The sequence below is a fragment of the Aphis gossypii genome, chromosome X (genome assembly GCF_020184175.1).
Source record: "Aphis gossypii isolate Hap1 chromosome X, ASM2018417v2, whole genome shotgun sequence".
NCBI classification, from domain to species: Eukaryota; Metazoa; Arthropoda; class Insecta; order Hemiptera; family Aphididae; genus Aphis; species Aphis gossypii.
Window position 1 is genome coordinate 48798106 of NC_065533.1, and position 20281 is coordinate 48818386.

The 20281-nt window shown below is 32.3% G+C and overlaps 1 protein-coding gene and 1 long non-coding RNA gene across 5 annotated transcripts in view; one reads left to right on the plus strand and one right to left on the minus strand.

Moving 5' to 3' along the window:
- LOC114129311 (histone-lysine N-methyltransferase 2D) overlaps positions 1–4936 on the minus strand; it is a 31096-nt gene extending 26160 nt beyond the window's left edge. For both annotated transcript variants that reach the window (XM_050205832.1, XM_050205831.1), the window contains exon 1: positions 4445–4936. The gene's annotated coding sequence lies outside the window, so the exon portion shown is untranslated. The remainder of the gene's footprint in view (positions 1–4444) is intronic.
- A 2397-nt stretch (positions 4937–7333) lies between these two features.
- The window catches only part of LOC126552860 (uncharacterized), a 30466-nt gene continuing 17518 nt past the window's right edge, over positions 7334–20281 (plus strand). For all 3 annotated transcript variants that reach the window (XR_007606327.1, XR_007606328.1, XR_007606326.1), the window contains exons 1-2: positions 7334–7799; positions 7867–8377. This is a non-coding gene — a long non-coding RNA (uncharacterized LOC126552860). The remainder of the gene's footprint in view (positions 7800–7866; positions 8378–20281) is intronic.

Below are 20281 nucleotides of genomic sequence, written 5' to 3' on the forward strand. Positions count from 1 at the left end.
TACAATTGCACATGCCACGTTATTTTCGTACCTTGGACATTTTCTAGCCGTTTTTTTACATCATTAAATTAATCATGAATCAACTTTAACCTTAAGAATTATTGTTGTTTATAACTAGACATAAATATTGCGGAAATAAATAATATAATAGGCACCTACATTTTTGATTTATTTAATTTATACATTATTATTATTATATAATATATACCTACCTATAATAACAAACAAAAATTACAGCGAGAACCCCTTTGTGGTACTTTGCATAAAATAGTCTATTTATGTCTTTTTCTGCTGGACACCTTATCATAAATAACTGATAACTCCTAAAATAGAATATAATTTGTGAAGGTCCACCAAATTTAGGATACGTGAATACATATTTCATTGATATCTAATTAAGTATTAGCAAATGCATGCTTTATATATTTTTGTATATACACCTGCTTAAAATAAAAATAAAACCGTGTTTTACAAATGATATACAAATCTATGATCAAAGTAAAAGGTAAAAATAAATTACATAACTTGTACATGGATTATAGTAGATGATTTTAATTTTTTTATTTAGATTGTAAGAAAAAAAATTCGAATACCTAATTGTAGATAAAATTAAATAGGTATTTGAAGTTTATTGTATTTGGTTTAATTTTTCCCCACAAAAATCACATACGTTCATTGGATCCTTGTAAGTTTTTAAGATTAATAATAAAAAATAAAACAAATTCCATATTATTATTAATACAACCAATAACTACATTGAATAATATACACACGTGTGAACATATTATATTTTTTTATCTTGTATTCTTGTCTATACTCTACATGTTAAATGTAATTAAACAAATATAAGTAGGTAATAACGAGTACAACACGAGTCATAACTCATAAGCTAATAAAAGTCAATAAATTATTAGTTCACGATACCACGTAATAATGTGACAATTATGTTACAGTAAAAATGTCGTTATGTTAAAAATATAAAAATACAAATAATATACATAATAAACGCACATTATACTACTTAAATCTATATAATAATTTAGTTTAATACTGTTTTTCATATGTATATAATATAGGTACACTATTATACAGTATTAGTTAATAATTTAAAATAAAGTAATAAACAAAATAAATAATAAATAATATTTGTATGTTTTAAATTGAAAGTTATGCGCTATTCTATGCAGGTAGTCGTAATTGATCGATTTTCTGCGCCGATATCTTATTTACTGTGATATTTTTGTTTTGGCGAAATCTTTATCGCTACGTTTTTGCCGCAATATTTGATAATAGTATTTTGACAAAACAGCAGATAAAGTACTTATATTAGGAGCAATATATTAGTTTTTAAATGATTAAGATATTTACTACTACTGGAAAACATTTATGAATGTATATATATTTAGTTTTCATAGTGTTTACTCGAAAATAAATAAGATTCTGTTAAACATGTAAAATATGATATTACTACTGCCTTAAAATGTTGTAAAATTGTATTATCAATTTATTATGCTAAGTAATTCGTAAAAATAAAATTCTAGAATAATTTATAAGAAAAATTGTAAGAAACAATAAGAGAAACTTTCGGGTAATTTAATAAAAAAAAAAGCGTTAAGTCATAGATTGGGATTTCTAAGCTTTGACATACCTACGCATGCACTATATTTATTATTATAGAGAGCGGATCTCTATGCAATTATATATTTTTTCCTTTTCACATTTTTGGATTATTGTATGTTATCTTTGCGAATCATAATAACTTGAAAATATTAATAAATATTAATTTTTTTTTCATATTTCTACATAATATTTAATGGTTATTGCATATTTTTACAAAATTTATAATGTATTGCATATTAAACCGAAAATTAAAAAAATAATAATGTATAAAATAATATTTTGTCAAGTAGAAATATTAAAAATAATTTTGTTGGCATTAAATAATAACTGAAATAAATATAAGATGAATAATCGATTACGATAAACGTTTGTGTCTACTTATAATCAGTTGATCTTGCTGTATCAATACTATCAGCCAGTTATCGACATACCAGTTACCACACAGTTACGTTGTTAATAGTTAGTAAATAGTGAATATGCCGAAAATAAGTGTTCGATTTACAGAAAATCAAGCAAACAAAGACACTGAGTTTTTACTACTGATGGAAAAATAGTATATTTCAATCCTTTTGGAAAATCTATCGTCGGTGATTAAAATATACATTAAGTTGTTCAGAAAATTCTCTAAATTATTATTTTTTCATTAAATATTTAAGTAATTAATTATTTATTTTTTATTATTAATTAATTTGTAAATTTTAAATAAAAAAAAAAAATCTTGCATATTTGTTGCATATTTTCACGATTTTTACTGCATATTATATGGCATATTTCGATACTTTTTAATACATAAAAATCTGAGGTCTATTTATTAGGTATATATGTATATAAAAGATATTTTTCCCAATGGTTTTGTTAAAATGGGCTTTTATTTTTATCACGCCTACCTATGTAAAGAATTTTTTTTAAACAAACGCACAACAATATCAAAAAATTATGACAAAAAACAACTAATGGGTGACAACTGATAAGTTTATGTTTTCTCAAGTTTAAAGGGAAATTAAAATACGTCATTGTACTATAGAAGTAAGTTATATAAGCATATAGAAGCCGTAATAGTTATTATCATGAATCAGTGGGGTACAGCCGAGCTAGTTTTCTCGAATTTTACTAACAAACGAGTTACAGTCGCTCGCAAAGACGCATTTTTTCGTTCGAAGATCTTCCGAAGCTTTCACAAGGTTTCAGCAACACACTCTTCACGCGTTGTTCTACTGTAAACCTCTCCATAACGACGAATGCCAAAAACTGCTTATAAGATGTTATAAAATAAGAAAAATTGGAACAAAGCAGCCAACTCAGAAACAAAAAATCCTGGCGTCCTCAAAATATGCACTTCTGCTGTGACACCTTATATAAAAAAATATTTTTCTAGATAAAATACTAACACTTAATAGAACGTTGTTTATGCTCAGTGTATTATAATAATTTTAAAACATACGTGAACTTCAAAAACCTTTTTTTTTTCCATAAAGGTAGAAAGTTTATCGCGACCATGTCGACACTGGCACTTGCAGTACAAAATATTTTAATTTTTTATATTAAATCAACGATAGATTGGTATAGAAATATCGAATATTGTCAAGTATTGATAAAAGATGATAATTTCATCAGTAATTGCAATTTCTGAACGAATTAGAGTTTATTGTCAATATCCATTTATAAATTATAACTGCCTTTTCGTTAAGTATATCATTTAGTGAAATTTTGCTTGAGTTCAAATGTTTAGAATTTGATATGTTGATGTTTTGTAAAAATTATTTTATAGGAATTAACACTACCTATATCTATGTAGGAGATTAAGCAAAAATAAAAAACTTATCTATTTAATTAGCTTTAATTAATTTATATTTTACAGTTCTTAATATTGATTCATACCTACTCCGAAGAGCCGCAGATTCTTTGCTTAAGCACTACAGGTTCCGGAGCCATATAATATAGATATTTGGACATTTTGAACGCACTCAACGTCCAATTCATACGCATGCATGAAACTAATTCCGGGTGGTGATACCCAGCAACACGCGTTATTATCAACAGAACTTCTGACTCAAATCTAAACTTTATTGAACAATTTATGCGATAGTTGCTCAAACCGACTACCTATACCATAATATCAAAATACTCACGATTCATAGATTTTTCCGACTTGCGTGCGTTAAAAACAACAACTCATTTAAAACTACGATGTACAATTATGCTAATCGTACAATGAACGTCACACGAAAAAAAAATAACAGCGCGTCCCTATAATATAATATCTCATCGGAGGGACGATGTCGTTTGATAGTGGTGGTTATAGGGTGTGGGGATTCGCGTTTATATTTCATTTTTATCGTATTGTTTCGCCGTACGGCTGCAGCGCCGCCCCGAAATAACGTTTAACCATAATGTATATAATACACATCGGGTTATACACGCATGTCATGTAGCCGATGCGTATTTTCTCTCAAACGTTATTCCAGCCCTATACTTCACTCTATATACTAGACCGATTCTTGACAATTTATTGTGAACTACGACTTGTGCTTTTAAGCTATATTATTTCGTTTCATAATGTTATAACATAATTTCCCATTGCAGAGTGCCCGCTACATGACTACCTATACATCGTTCGTCACCCATATAATCAATTAACAATTATTGATCACCCACGCACGTAAAAATATAATATATATATAGGTACCTATATATAATATAATATTTTGATCAGTTCTAAGCCAAACGCAGCGTGTACCAGCTATATCGTATAGTATATAATATAGTTTTATACTTGACGGTAGGTAATTATAATACTAATCATGCGTAATATGCGTATACTTACCACCCTATAGTTCTGAAAAATTGCAGTGGTCGACGGTCGTTGTCGGCGAATAAAGGTGTGTATAGGCACTGCTGTACAACTGCAGCAGTCTTCTCGTCGTCGTCGGGAAAGACGAACCTCGAGTCCGGAAGTTCCCGCCGACGCAGACGATGTTATACTATCACTTTTCGCGGTCCGTCCGTCGCGGCGTCACTATCAACGATATAATATTATATATATATATAGGTATATTGTCGAGCGTAAAACGGATCGCGACGAATGCGATTTAAATATTATTTTGTAAGAGTACTATGTATTGTGTTACACAAAATACGATATCTCACGACGGTCGTACTTACGTGTGTACGAAAACCAAAAAAAAACCGATCGCGTACCTACTTATTGCGCGCGGGGCGGGCGCGACGAGAAAAATTCGCGCGCGAACGCGAGTGTGTACGTTCTCGCTGCTGCTGAGCGGCTTACGGCGACGTCTCGAATGCGACTACCGCGAGTCGCAGTCGTCGGCAACGCACGGCCGGTAACCGGGTGGGCGGGCGGGGGGGGGGACCGGAGTGGCGGTCGCGATAGTGGTAGCGAAGTGCGCTTGCGCCCGAGCACTCCCCGCGTCCCGCGCGCGCAAAGGGTTGCAGGTATATCGTCGTCGACGGGGCGGCGGTTCCCCCCCAAAGCGGTGAGGTTTATAAATTATTATTACAATAATCCCGCGAGTATATTATTATAATGATAATATTATTATTATTATTATTATTATTATTATTATAATATAAACGCGGAAATCATTGTACCCGCGACAAAACCTATGCAATACCGTTTTAATGCCGTACGACACACGACGTACCTATATACTCGTTCTACTTCCGATGAAATTATGAAATGTCTATTTTATACGAAATTCTAAATAATTAAGTTTACGTTTACGACCGAGGTGCTACGAATACGCCTCGTTAGTCATTACTAGCGCGATAGCCAATAATAATATAATTATCGCCGTTGATAATAATATTATTGTAGATCTCGCGCACATGGTTTCTCAACATTTTAAGCGATACATATAGGAGTCCTAAACGTGTATAGCTCTCTGTTTTTCGACTCCACCGTTTAGGCGCTAAATTTTTCGAACAAATTAATTACACACGACGTGTACCTACGTTCATTTTTACTATACAGTATTGCGATTTATTGAATATTTTAAACATGCGTGAATACAGCGCAATAATTGCTAATATTATCGACAATATTTACTGATTAGTAGTATAAAACAGTACCTAATAATTAAAAAAATTCTAACATAATATAGTTTAATTATACATAATTATTGCTGCTATCAATAACGATCGAACTTAAAATACGATAACACTTGAAAAATTATCCGAGTTCGTTATGATATCTATTTGAGACCGATAAATCCACATTTTAAGCTTCCTGATTTTAATCAGAATAACCAACGTTTAAATTATTCAAATCAAATTTTGTTGGTTTTAGTTCGGAGATGAAATTAGGAAAAGTGAACTGATCGATCTCAAGTAGATATTATGTATTATTAATCTTTATTACAACTAATTCAAAATAGTTTTTTAAAGTTCTATCGCGTTTTTAGGTCGATTGGTATGATTGACAAAAGATCGGCATATTTTGTTTAAAATAATTGAACGCACTGGTCGCTACACCAATTCCCTAATGAATATTCTACAATGATAAATTATTAAAAACGAAAACGATTCTGATTGAAGATATTCAACATACAACATATAAAAAATAAAATTAATTAATATATTCGATATTTTAAATTTCTAAGGGTAAAACTTACCAGAAATGTTGTTTTAAATTTTAAAGCTTTTTAACGAATATAAGATTATTTATCAACATATAAAATTTTATTGAGGGGAAAAAAAGTTAATTAGAAAATTTCAAGTTTGTATGTAAATTTTTTAAAGTAGATTTTGATAACTTCATTGTGTTTAGTAAATAATAAATAAAATTAAATTGAAATGTTATAATAGGTAATTTCTATGAAAAATATTTTTATAAAATGATAATAATCTTTTCTTTTTTTTTGTTACAATATTTTTCTTTTTATTGTATGTACCTACACTTATGAATTTGAACATCGTCAATAGTGAATCAGAAAATAATTATAACTTTATGCTAAACTTTTAAAAAGAAATTTCGGTAATAAGAAACTTCTATTAAATAGTCGAACTTCAGGTATTAATAAGAACGATTCGAATTGGTTATTTCACGTCTGTCCTCACGCAGTTATCTAACATAATAATATTATGTATTGTAGTTATTATATAATACACACTATACAACCATCATTTATCACCATCATGATGATGCCGTCGTCATCTCATCTCTTAATAACAATATATTATTATAATACATCTTCCAGTACTGCTACCGTTTTCAATCATCAATCTTCAGCTAATCGTAGGTATATTATATATCATAATATATGATAATATATATGTACAATAAGCTCCCCCCCGCGGTTGTTGGGACACCGAACAGATTTCGTATGGCTCTATAAACCACGAATACAATAATTATTGTACACGCGACGATATAATATGTATTGTAATATTATTACAATAAAATCCGTACTCAATAATATTATCACACGGTTAGCGGTGAGCGTGGGATGCCGACCGAGCGAGTATGTTTGTGTGTGCGTAGGTGTTCGCGCGGCGGCTGGTCGACACTGGACCAAAACACCACGTGTACGTCGGCAGCGTTTGTCTCGTCGATAATATATATTATAATATATAAATGTGTGTGTGTGTGTCTGGATATGCATGGTGCACGTGTGTGACATATTATTATTATTATTTATAAATAATAATATAATAATATTGTAAATTGTAATCACCGGACAGCATTGGTACCAGAGCCGGCAACAATCGCGCCAATGCAGCAAAAGTGCACTCATAATATATGTGTAAAAAATAAAAAATAATAATAATAATAACATCGTGTAAACCTTTTTTTATAGTGGCGGCGGTATATCAAAAGCGATTGACAAATGAACGCGTTTTCGCGATCGTCTCGTAAAAAAAAAAAAAAACGGTGCAAATGTGCAATATGAGCTCATCTCATTATTTCTACCGCTCGTAACGCCATTAATCGACTGACTGTATACTTTCTGACTGATTCTCGTATAAATCGAAAATAATAAATTCGTTTGTTCGCCGTCCAGTCTCGAGCAAAATAATTTTGTTATAATATATACATCTTGTTACCGCGAACAGCGAGTAGTTTAAAATTGTCTACAGATGTAGACACATGCAGTATTGTTATATACAGAAAACAATGAAGGCGATTATTGTTGGGTATACCTCGTCAAAATATTTTACAGGTAATATCGTTTTTTAATTTTTAGATGTAGTATTGGATCTAAATTCATTATTACGACGACTTTGCAGGCTCGTATACAGACGACGGGGCACGCGTGTTCGGAATGGTAATGGTTTGCAGAAAACATAATATATATTTATCGTCGTTCAACTCAACGGCTGTGATTCTAACAATGATTTGACGAAAATGACGTATACAATTTACGTTTTCTGTATAACATAAAAGGTACGTAAAATTTAATTTTTACACATATTATTATATTTTACCGACGGAATAACAGCGAATATTATAATGGGTGAATTATACACATCGCGCCCATTTCCTAGCTTCGTAATTCGATTCCCGTCTCCGTATATGAGCTATCACCGTCATAATTGAATAACGACGACATGTGCATACAAGACGGCGGCACGCGTGCGCGCGACAAGGTCGTCCATCAGTCATCCGCGGCGTTCCACAGAAACTCAGCATCGGCGAATCGTCGCAGGCTCGCAACACGTGTCCCCGACTGCTTCCTCCTCGTATTCTCGGCATGCCAGTTCGCACGCGCGTTCGCACACATAATAGATTGTAGTGTTAGTAAGTACCGGTTTAATATTATGCTATCTGTGTATCGCGATGATGATGATGAGATGACGTTTACTATGTATAATATCTGATTTGCTAGTTAGCAATAATAATACGCGGTCTTTATAACGTATAAAACGTATATAATACATATCTCAAACCCGCACCAATTTATCTATGATGACACTTAACATGGAATACTAAACAGTTAACTTATTGATTTACTATTATTTTGGAACTGATCCAACATGTAACCTGTCACTATTAATTCGATGTATTCGTCTTGCCATCAGCTAACTTCGATAGATATAATATATCTACCACTTTAAGTATTTAGTTTCATATTGTTATAGATTAAAATAATAAAATATAAAGTATTAATCTAATTATATATTAGCGTATTTTAGAAAATACTTTTTTTAGTGCGTTTAAGTTACGTGTTAATAAGTAAATTTTTTTGGAATATGATGGATCAGTCGGCCAAAACTTCTTTTCTATACATTACGTCTCCATTACGTCAAAAGACAATAATTACGGAATTATTAATAAAGGAAAACAATAATTGCGCAAATTACAAATTATTGAAAATTGTATTACTACAGTGTCCAGTTCATTTTGGCCATCGACGACCATTCCGATTACTCTTATAGTGTAAAGTAATACTAACTATGTTGGTAGTTTGTGACATCATCAGATGACCAAAATGAACTGGACGGCTTATATATACTAAAGAGTAAAGGGAGTCTTAAGTCGATTATCAAAGTGCAGCGAATAATCAAACATTTGAACTGTAGAACCTCGATGGTGACAAACCAAAATAAAATTAATGTTGTTTCAACCCTTAAGAAACATTAGTGGTGTCTGTATGTATATATTCACTGTAGCGTGACTGTTTCACTTTCTTTTGGGCGGCTTGTACAAATACTGCGCATAAACAAGTATAATCTATAATATATTAAATTCTCATCAGCGTCGCTACCACACCCTCAGGCATGCTGAAAACATTTTGAAATTTACTTTGGTTGTTTTGAAGAAAAATAAATCTTTGAATTTCACCGAAAATGAATCCTAAAAACACTCGGCATTGCTACATACTAGTAGCAGGTACCTATAAGCAATAATAATTATTTGTTATTTTTAAAATAACGCTAATGCGTTCCGAAAAAAGGTTCCTTTTCCGCTGCGGCTCACGATGTCCGACGACGCGGCGTGTCTTACCGTGTACAGTCTACTGGTTTCGCGTTATCGGTCGGAATCGATTAGTGTTCGTCTACACAGTAAAAACGCTCCACGTGTTCGGGAACGGGCCGCTACCGTCAAACCCAGACGTCGTGCCCATTGCTCCACTGACCATATAATACATCATCATACGTAGTAGGTACCTACCTCTAAAAAAATATTTGTATAATAAGCTTATATACAATCGTAATAAAATACTATATATTATCTGTACGAACCTCTATACATATATATATATATATTCGTATACGATGAAAACGTCGGTTCGACGACGCGGCGTCGACGGCAGCGACATCAACACTGACAACTGCAGCAACGATAATAATCATACGGCACACCGGTTCTTTTGTAAATGCTCTTCGCGCACAACATAATATACTTATATACAATGTGTGTGTGTATATAATAATAAATTTTATTAATATTATTTGAGTACTACCACCGACGTGCGTATAAGTACTCGTCTCCTCATCCAGGGTCATTGTTGTCGCGTCTATTCACTGCAGCCACCGCCGCCGCCACTGTAGTACCCCTCGACTCGATCTCGCGCGCGCATATATTATTATAATATATTATATTTATTTTTTTTTTCCGCGGTACCGCCATGTATGAGGTAGGGTGGTGTGGGTAGAGGGTATAGTAATATACTGCAGGTTACCCATCACCACCCCATCACACACGCACACACACACACATACACACGCATTGTATTATCATGTCGATCGTGTGTGTGTGTGTTTTTGCACGCACTGTGTATTTATATAAAGACATTATTATTATCTGTGTGAGCACAGCACCCGTCCGTCCGTAATGACGGCGGCGTCGACGACCCGAACCCGAAACAAACAAAATACATCCATTCGTCCTATTGTCGCTGATGCGCTCGCGCTCGCGCGTGTACAAAAGATATACATAGGTATACCTAAACAGGGTGATTCATCAAACATGTTCACCCCCTTTATTTCTTCAATAATGCAGTTATACAAAATCTGATATTTGGAATCTTTAAATATCCTTAAAAACCGTATTTTAAAATTCTTTAGATTTTTTTTTTGTACTATACTTAAGGAATGTCGTGTGGTGATGAAAACTTCTGTGTTTCAAACCAGAATCCACTTTTCAACTGGAAATTATTTAGTGGATAATTTTTCTGAAAATTTTGATGTACCATTCAAAATCAAGATTACAACGAGTAGTTTTTAAGCTATATTTGAACTTTGTGTGTGTATATACCTACAAATAGGTTTATGCGATCAAGAGTTTGAAAGATGTGTGAAGGCTAAGGCCGGTGATTGCCGATTGGTGAATTGAAAACACCATGTCCAATAACATATCTATATTTTATATTTGCATAAAACTATTGTCAAGAACTTTAATCTTTACTAGGTATAAAATACTATAAATAACTGAAAATCTGCTCGTTTAAATTTTAAATTAGTTATAGGTACATCAATTATTATCCAATAATTTATAAGTTTACAATAAAAAAGATGGATTTTAATTCGAAAAACAGAAAATTGATTTGCCTCAAGATATTACTTAAGTAAAACAAAAAAAAATTCAAGAATTTGAAAATATAGCGAATTTTTCTAAAATTCGAATGAAAATACATTTGAAAAAATGCATTGTCAAAGAAATAAATAAAGGAGATCATACTTGACGTATCACCCTGTATATAAATCTATTATATATATATGTAGGTATACACGTACGAACGGACTTCGCGGAGATAATAATATTTGCACGGCAGCTGTGTTTGGCCACGGCGCATTTCCGACGGCCAACGATGACATTACAGCAGCTATATACATGTACGTACCTACATTATTATTATTATTATGTCCGGGCTTATAGTCTTCTCTGACATATTATATTATATACCCCTTGCAGATAGGGGACGAGCAGCGCATCATCGCCCCTAAAAACGAGGAGTGTTTCGACGTTATATTGCCGTCGTGCGTATAAGTGCGTACCTATATATAATACATAATACAGTATACAATATACCTAACTATATTACATAATACGCGTAACTGACACTATAATATTATATATATATAAATACACGCACGTTGCACTCGGATATTGGACGCGGATCCTAACAATGGATAATTGATTTAATGGTGTTTATACACTCGGGTGTATAATACAATATAATAAAATATAATGATGTACCGAGGATGAGAGCCCACAGTTCGCGAGTGTACGTACAAAATATTATTGTTGTATATTCAACAGTGTAGTATGTCCCATACCGCCCTATAATCTCCGAACAAATCAATATATTAAAGATATATCTTATATTGTTTGTGCATCACCTAAATTTATAAGGACTCAACATTGCATTAAACTATAAGTCTCGCCGAAATACTTGTTTGTGCGAATGGGGGGACAGGATTTTGGGGCACACGTCCATAATAATGTATTATTTACGCAATAATAATATATATACGACGACCGCGATAGCATTATATGATGTGTAGTAAAGAATAAGGATAGATAATAACAATGATACGTTTCGAGTATTTCGGATCTAACGTTAGAAAAATACAAGGGGATTCGTGTAAAGGTGACTTTTCACTCCACCTTGATTTCAAAAAAAAAAATTTGACGCTGTGATTGGCTAAATTTGTTGGTAAGTAAATGGTATATATCACAATATTACACTATGGAACATTATAAATCATACTCAAGATACCTTCAAGTATATGTTGAAACAGCTACCACTAATATTCAGTTATTCTATTTAGTCCATCAATTCAGATATTTATAAACTATATAGGTACATCATTGTATTAAATAATCAACCAGAAATTTCCAGAAATAACGGTATACAGTGTTAATAGTCATATAAATACGCATATTCGTTTTTCGCAAATGTAGTCGTATTAGAATAAAAAACCGTTGTAGGTATTGTATACTACATGTATTATATAATAATACATAACACATGTTACACGACAATTATATACATAAATGTGCATGAACCAATAGATGTGCAGCGTGCGTGCGAAAATCATGAATTGCGTTATATAATAATATAAAATACGTAAGTATAATATTATTGTTAAGTCATTAATATATTACATAATATCAAACAATTCAAACGGTGTGTACAACGCATGATTGCGACAAACGGTCATGTTTGCACCTAATCATAATATATTGCGCGTTGCGGTCGTTTGATGTATGTATAATATTATAGTTTCCCAGAAATACACTTAAAAAAAGCCCTTTCTGAATTTCTAAAGAAATAGGTATGTGTGAAAAAAAAATGTTTTAATCTTTTCCCACGTCGTGGTGGTGGCGGCGACGACAATAATATAATTATTATTGCCGGGCACGCAGCGTATACGCATACCCATTTAACCCTTTTCTGGAATAACAACGGCCGCCGGCGTTGTTACTGTAGGCTTTCGCTGCACCCACGGTAAATAAATAGTATAACCCTTTATTTCTTTTCGGTTATTTCCGCAATATTTGTTTTTTCGCAGAAACAACCACTATGTTAGTACTGCACCTAATACTTTATATTCCCACGGGCCACGACCACCGCTAAATGTAAAACGAAAATGCACCAACCTATATATAATTATAGCGATGTAATAACTATAACTATGTATTGGTTATAATAATAAAACGTTAATTTATTGTGCTAACTGTTATAAGTAGTCGCTACATCGTACAACAATTCTGCCATGTCACAGCCGCGATCGAACCCATTTCGTTTGAAATCTTTTCGCATGACTCGTCAAAGACCCAATTTCAGTTTTATTATATAAATAAGTGCAAATATTTTATAGGACTTAACATTTTCTCACCCCCTCTTACAAAATATAGACCAATTTTTGAAAACTCTCATATTTTTATTAAAATATTTTTTTCTTTAATATAATATCAAAATATACCTAAGTATATAAAAAAGTGAAATAAGATTGTATTAAAAAAAATTGATCAGACTCGAACAATACTGTAAGGCAATACAGCAACTATACTAAATTTATATTGGTATACACTGCATAATACAGTTTGTACAGCCGTACAGTTTTAAATTATTGGCTCTCATAAAATAAACTTTTAGATAGAAATACAATGTTACAGTATAAATAATACCTATGAAATTATTCTTAAATACCAAAGCATCAATCAAAATACCTAGGACCAAATTGTAAGTGGATGGGTGTGCTATTCTGTCACTTTTTCGCCAACAAATGAGGGCTATTACGACTCGTCCATTTCGCAAATTTATTTTTACGACGTATTTAAACAGTTATCCTCTGCATTTCAGGCACAAATTTATTTATAAGGTAAGGTATTTGGTGCCTAACTATATACTATAAAATAATATTATATCGAACTATATTTCATAAGTATAATACCTACCTACCGAATATCGGTATAAAAAATATAATATAATATAATATTTATTTTTCTCTTGTTCTTTTGCCGGCGGTTTTCGGCTCTCTCGAATATCAAAAAACACTCTGTGATGTTATATAGGTACAATATAATATGTTGTAGGTTTTATACGACCTGCACTTGATTTCCAACCGGTCGGTACTTTCCACTCGGCCGCCACACGTCGGCGGTCATTAGCGTTACGGGTGTCGACGTGGCAAGCAATTGTAGCCGCCGCAGTGGCAAAGGATATTATAATAATATATTATTTTATTAATGTAATAATCGCAGGCGGTGTAAAAAAAAAAAAAATTATAATTCGCCACTGTTACCGCTGCGGTATCCTCGCCCTTCTCCGCTGCAGCTGTATGTATTACGTACACATCATACACTCTGTCTCTATCTCTGCACCACCACTTCTACGTCTCCGTTACAGAGCTTATCCAACCTGCGCCTCGTCGCTCACTGTCGAAGGTTTGGCGGAGTCGGTGGACCGCAGTCAGAGGGTGGTAGTATAGGTATATAGTCGGATGTCAATTCAATCGCCGCAGCGACGCATTTACGTCATTACTATTATTATTATTATTATTATGCTCGTCAAAAAATATTAATAATAATAAAAAAAAATATAATAATATTATTCTCAGTCCCTCTGCTGCGCAACGTGCCACATCCGCCACCGCCGCCACCGCCGTTTGTTCCAGCTCCGAGGCCGGTGTCGGATTTCTCCCCAACTATATGGCGCATATATAGATATAATACTTGTACGATGTGGTGCTGTATTACCGCCGCCGTCTCGTTTACTGCGCGTGCGTGCGCGTCTGCACGATGAAAACCTCGTCCGTCTGTCCGTACTACGGTTCGCTCAAATCTGGCCCCGTCCGTCATCCGCTGTTCAAACGCAAACAAACAAAACGAAAAAACGAATAAACAAGACCAAAAATACGAAAAAATCCGTCCCCCATGGTGTAGTTTGCCATGCGCGCGCATCGCCATTATTATGGTATATAATAATGTACAATAAAAACAGCACGGCAAACACAATATTTTCGCGTATATAATATATTATATGCATTATATTTGTATTATATGGGTAGGTACCAGGTATACACTATACAGTACAGTAACTATAACAAGTATATGCAATACGTGTATAAAGTCCGAAAATTCGTAGATGGTTTTGATGACTTGGTGCGTAGAACGGACGTGAGGATGCCTCGTTGCTAGATGAGCATGAGACAATCAATACTGATTTGCAAGGTACCTATTACCTTCTCCGACTTACCACCCTGCAACAGCAAGTTGACGTTAGTTGGAAATTTATTTTATAAGAAAAACGTATTACTTATACGGTTACACCTGCCAGAGCACGGAGTATGAATTGTGCGCATCCGCATGTAGGATAATTGATAAGATTATTGTATTTTATTATACGCGATAATTTAGGGCGTATAATACATAATTGTAATTCTTATTAGTTATTTTAATATAATAAATGATAATATATGATGAAGTATGGGCGTGATGTGGCTGTCGTTAAACAATATAGTTAGTACTTTTAACAAAATCTTATCGTATGAAATATTCAAAGTACGTGACATTTTTTTTAAAATAACAATCAATTTTCAATGAAGTTAATGTCATGCCTTTTTTTTGTGAAGGGTACTTTCTTTTTTGAAAATGATTATAACTGCATCGTTTGGTGAAATATACGTCTGTATAAATTACCCACTTAAAGCCACCCGTTTTTCTAATATAAAAATTTAGTCGAGTATGGGTCACTCACTAAAAAAATTATGCATAATATCATATCATATATAAATTACACGTTTATAAAAATGTAGTAAATACTTAAATAAAACAAGACGTGTTTAATAATACGTTAATTATTCGAGTACGACCTTACAAGACCCTGCTCTACCTGCAGGGATTCTTTAACACTCGCTGTATTTAAATATTACTGAACTGCGGCAGGATATTTTTTTCAAACGCGTATACTGCACGTTTTACACTTGTACCTATGCCACCATCTTCTGTCGCGCGGCAATATAAGAGCATCACCTGAGGCTTATCGGAACGACGACGACGACGACGATGGTTATCGTCGGGACGGGTCGGCGTAGCATGTACCTAGGTATACACATAACGAGCCGGGTCCTTGACGGATTTTAAAATCGATAGCACTCGGAAGACTGCAGCTCACACCCCGGCGGCGAAAACGAGAGAAAATTCCTCGTCAGTCATACGTTATAATAATATAATGTCGTTCCCGACGGCATTGAAACCGTTTGAAGAAGAATCCGTTTACGTCAAAGTTTGAACCCGCGCACCTCCCCCGTCGTCGCATCGCATCGCACCATAATATTATTATACTCCGTCCGCGGCGGGAAAGCGTTGTCAACGTCGTCGTCGTCGTCGTCGTCGTCGTCGTCTTTGTCGTTGTCGTTGTCGTCGTCACGACATTCGACACCGGGCGCATCGGATATCAACAGGCGCGGTGGCGGAGAGAGGGACAGAGCGGCGTCGACCGGCGGACCGGACCGCCGCCGCCGCGCGTATGCCGTCCCGCGGGACGGGCGGCCGGGAGGAGAGTGTTTGACGACGACGACGGACGGACGGACGCCGTCGATATCGAGTTTCGCGCACGCAGTTACCTACGGGACGGTTGCCGCCGCCGGATAAGCCGCTGTCACCGCGCGTTATCGTCTCCAAACGCCGCACCGTAAACGCCTGAGAGCGGCACGCGAGAATAAACACGGTGCGACGCTTTTAATAATAATAATAATAATATACGTTATTATTATTATCTGTAAAATTAAAACACCGTCTCCGATGATATTCCCCTCCGTTTTCGTCGCACCGCGACAATATTCGATTCCGCGATAATGCACTATGTTATAATAATATAATATTATAATATTCTTACACGCACGTCGTCGAAATACCGAGAACAAAATATATAACATTATGCCAAGTACGCGTGTTTATATAACGCACGGGACTGCTCGAGTACGATGCACTTGTTTAATAATAATAATAATAATTGAAGTCGCCGGTAAAAAGGTACTTGGATATTTTTTTATACATTAATTTTTTTTTTAAACGTTCAGATCAATTAATTTAAAAAGTACTTTCTCACCGTTGACACAAACCCTCTACGACGTACAGGAAATTTTGATCGTTGCATTTATTGAATAGTCGCGCGCAGCAATAACGATTAAATCACGCGTTAAATTTAGATTTCGGAAATGATTCTCGCAACTACAAGACGTAGTAAGCAGATAATCAGTGTTCTTACTTTCTTAGCTGATGGACTTCAAATTTTGATACTATAATAATATAATATCCGGCAATGTTTTTATTACCTATGATTATATTTATAACAATGAACGAATCACGATATTTCGGTTACCTGCAGTAATTAAATTGTTACGTCTGAGACGTACTTAGCTATTGCGTCCGTTGAAAATAAAAATATTACGAATATGTTGGACGGACGTAATAATAAACTTGGTAAAAAAATTTAAAAAATACAACACATTAACTATCCATAATAATACAAAATATATGTGCGTTTGAACTTTGAATTTAAAAATAATGTTTGATGGATATAGTGATATGGCTATCAAAAAAATAATATGCTTAAAAAAAGCTTCTGAACGCAATTATTAATATATTTTATTATGTAAAAATATATACCTATAACTACCTAAAAATAGTGGTCGCGATTTGCCAAAAATTTGTTTATATCATTTTACCTGAAATTTATTTGAATTAACACTCAACTATAATTTTCTCCTTCGTTGGGCGTAATTTACAATTGTCCACGAACATAATATATTACATACCTATTGACATTAAATACATTATATACGTAATAAATAGAACATGGAATTCGGAATTCCATATAGTATGCACTACAATAAGCATTCCAACGTGCATGCAAAACAAAAACATTTATAATACCGCTTTTCTCATAAATAATAAACATTTTTTTCAATTGACAATTGAAACTGCTGAAATAGTATGTTTTCAAAGTATTTTACGAAAAAATGTAAATATCTATAACCATACATTTTCAGAAATATCATTTTACATTTGAAAATTAAATTTTTGTTCGTACAATATTATTATTATATCATTATTATGTAACAAGATTAAATATTAATTTACTTTTTTCAATCAATTAATTTTATAATATACATGATAAATAATAATATTACTTTATCTAACCTATAATTATATATGTAACAGTATATTTTAATTTTTAACAGATGTTAACATTTATTTTTACAACACTAACTTTACGAACTACCTATTACAGTAGGAAAAGTGTAACACAATATTTCATAGTTCCGTAATAAAAACAATAACATGCTTTTAGAGGTTTCCAAAAGGTTAGATCGATTATCACAAATTGAATTTCATGGACATTAATGTCGTACAAAAATATGGACTATTAACACTTCGATATCATCTTTTTTTATTGATAATACTTATAAGAATAATATCGTATAGCCATCACATCAATACAAATAATTAATAATTTAAGTTTATCTAACAAAATGTATACAAATTAATATTTTTAGGCAAAAAACTAGAAAAATTATAATTATACCTATATATATTTTAATCTTTTTAGAAATAAAAGTTTTTTCCTACACCTAAATAATATACTGTGTTTTTAAATTTTATCTCTTGGAAATTATGGAATTAAATAATATAATATCATAATGATAGGATAATGATAGGTGGTTCGATTAGAATATCAATTATTTGTCTTATACTTAATAATATATACGAGTATACCTGCGATATATATACATATATATAAATATATATATAACACTGAAAATACATTAAGTACTAAATTCTTTTTATAAAAATAGAATCCAAATTGAAATTCAGAAACTTAAATTGTAACTGATGTATTGACACATATATAATTAAACTACTATTATATTATGTAATAATTTCTATTCTTATTAAGATCCTGAACTGAGAAATAAATGTATTGATTGAAAATTGTATCTAATTGTGTTAATACTTACATTTTTAAATTAGAAAATATTTTTCAATTTTCAAATTTTAAGGTGGTTTCTGTTATCAAATCTAATGGATGTAGTTGGTGCTTTAATTGGGGTCAATTAAAAACTGCTTAAAAATGTCTGTTTTTGTCTAATATTTTAAAAAGTATAGTAACTGCAATTAATTTTTTTAACCCACCTCTTCCCTCACCAAAAAAATCATTCAAATATCATCGATCCTAGTTGAAATGCTTTTAATTAAAATGAAAATAATAATAAGAACAAAATTACATTTAGATATTATGGTTTTAAATGTATTGTAATACAATATGTGTAATACATTGTGTATACAAATCAATAATTATATTTTGGGTATTAAAAAACGTTTTCAAACACTTCTTTAGACTTAAAAAAATTAACAATATTTCCGGCTATATTATGTTTAAAGTATTTTAGTGAAGCATAAAGTTTATACTGAATCAATTAATATTCAGTTACAATATCTGCTATACTTTTTCAACATTTACTGCCCACTGGACAACTTTTTGTTCTACCAATAGTATCTAAAATAATCAATTTTTTCCCTGATTTTTTTTTATAAAATCTCATTAATATTAAGATAAATTAATAAACAGAAAACATATTTATCAAAACTTTTTTTTTTTTTATCAATAATTAAAATTAATTTAATGTATTTCGTGATATGAAAATATATGACATCGTAATAATAATAATGACAGCATTAAAAGTTATCAAGTTATAGCTGCAATAACCATAATATTTATATATTATTGATAATATTATAGATATCTATATTGTTATACGTATCATATATTTTATTTTACAATAAGAGGTAGTTAAATATTATGTATACATATATTATTGTTTAACAATTACCCACTCAACGTTTTGTTTAATTTATAAATATTTATTCCTATGAAATAAGCTATCTATAATGTCGTAAAATCCCCATTTAAATATATACACATTTTAAGTGAATTTATTACTATTATATAATATATATATGAATACATTGCGTGAACATTTCGGAACACATTAAAGCAAAAAAATTACTTAACATTATTGTATGTTGTTTTGTAGATTTTTATGATTTTACCAGGAACATTTTACCCGGTTTTTATGTTATTTAACTTACTGCTTAGTGACCCCTTTTTTCAAAATAATAATATATTGAATGTAATGCTGTCGCGTCGTACTATAGCCACCACCACCAACCAACACCCACTCATCA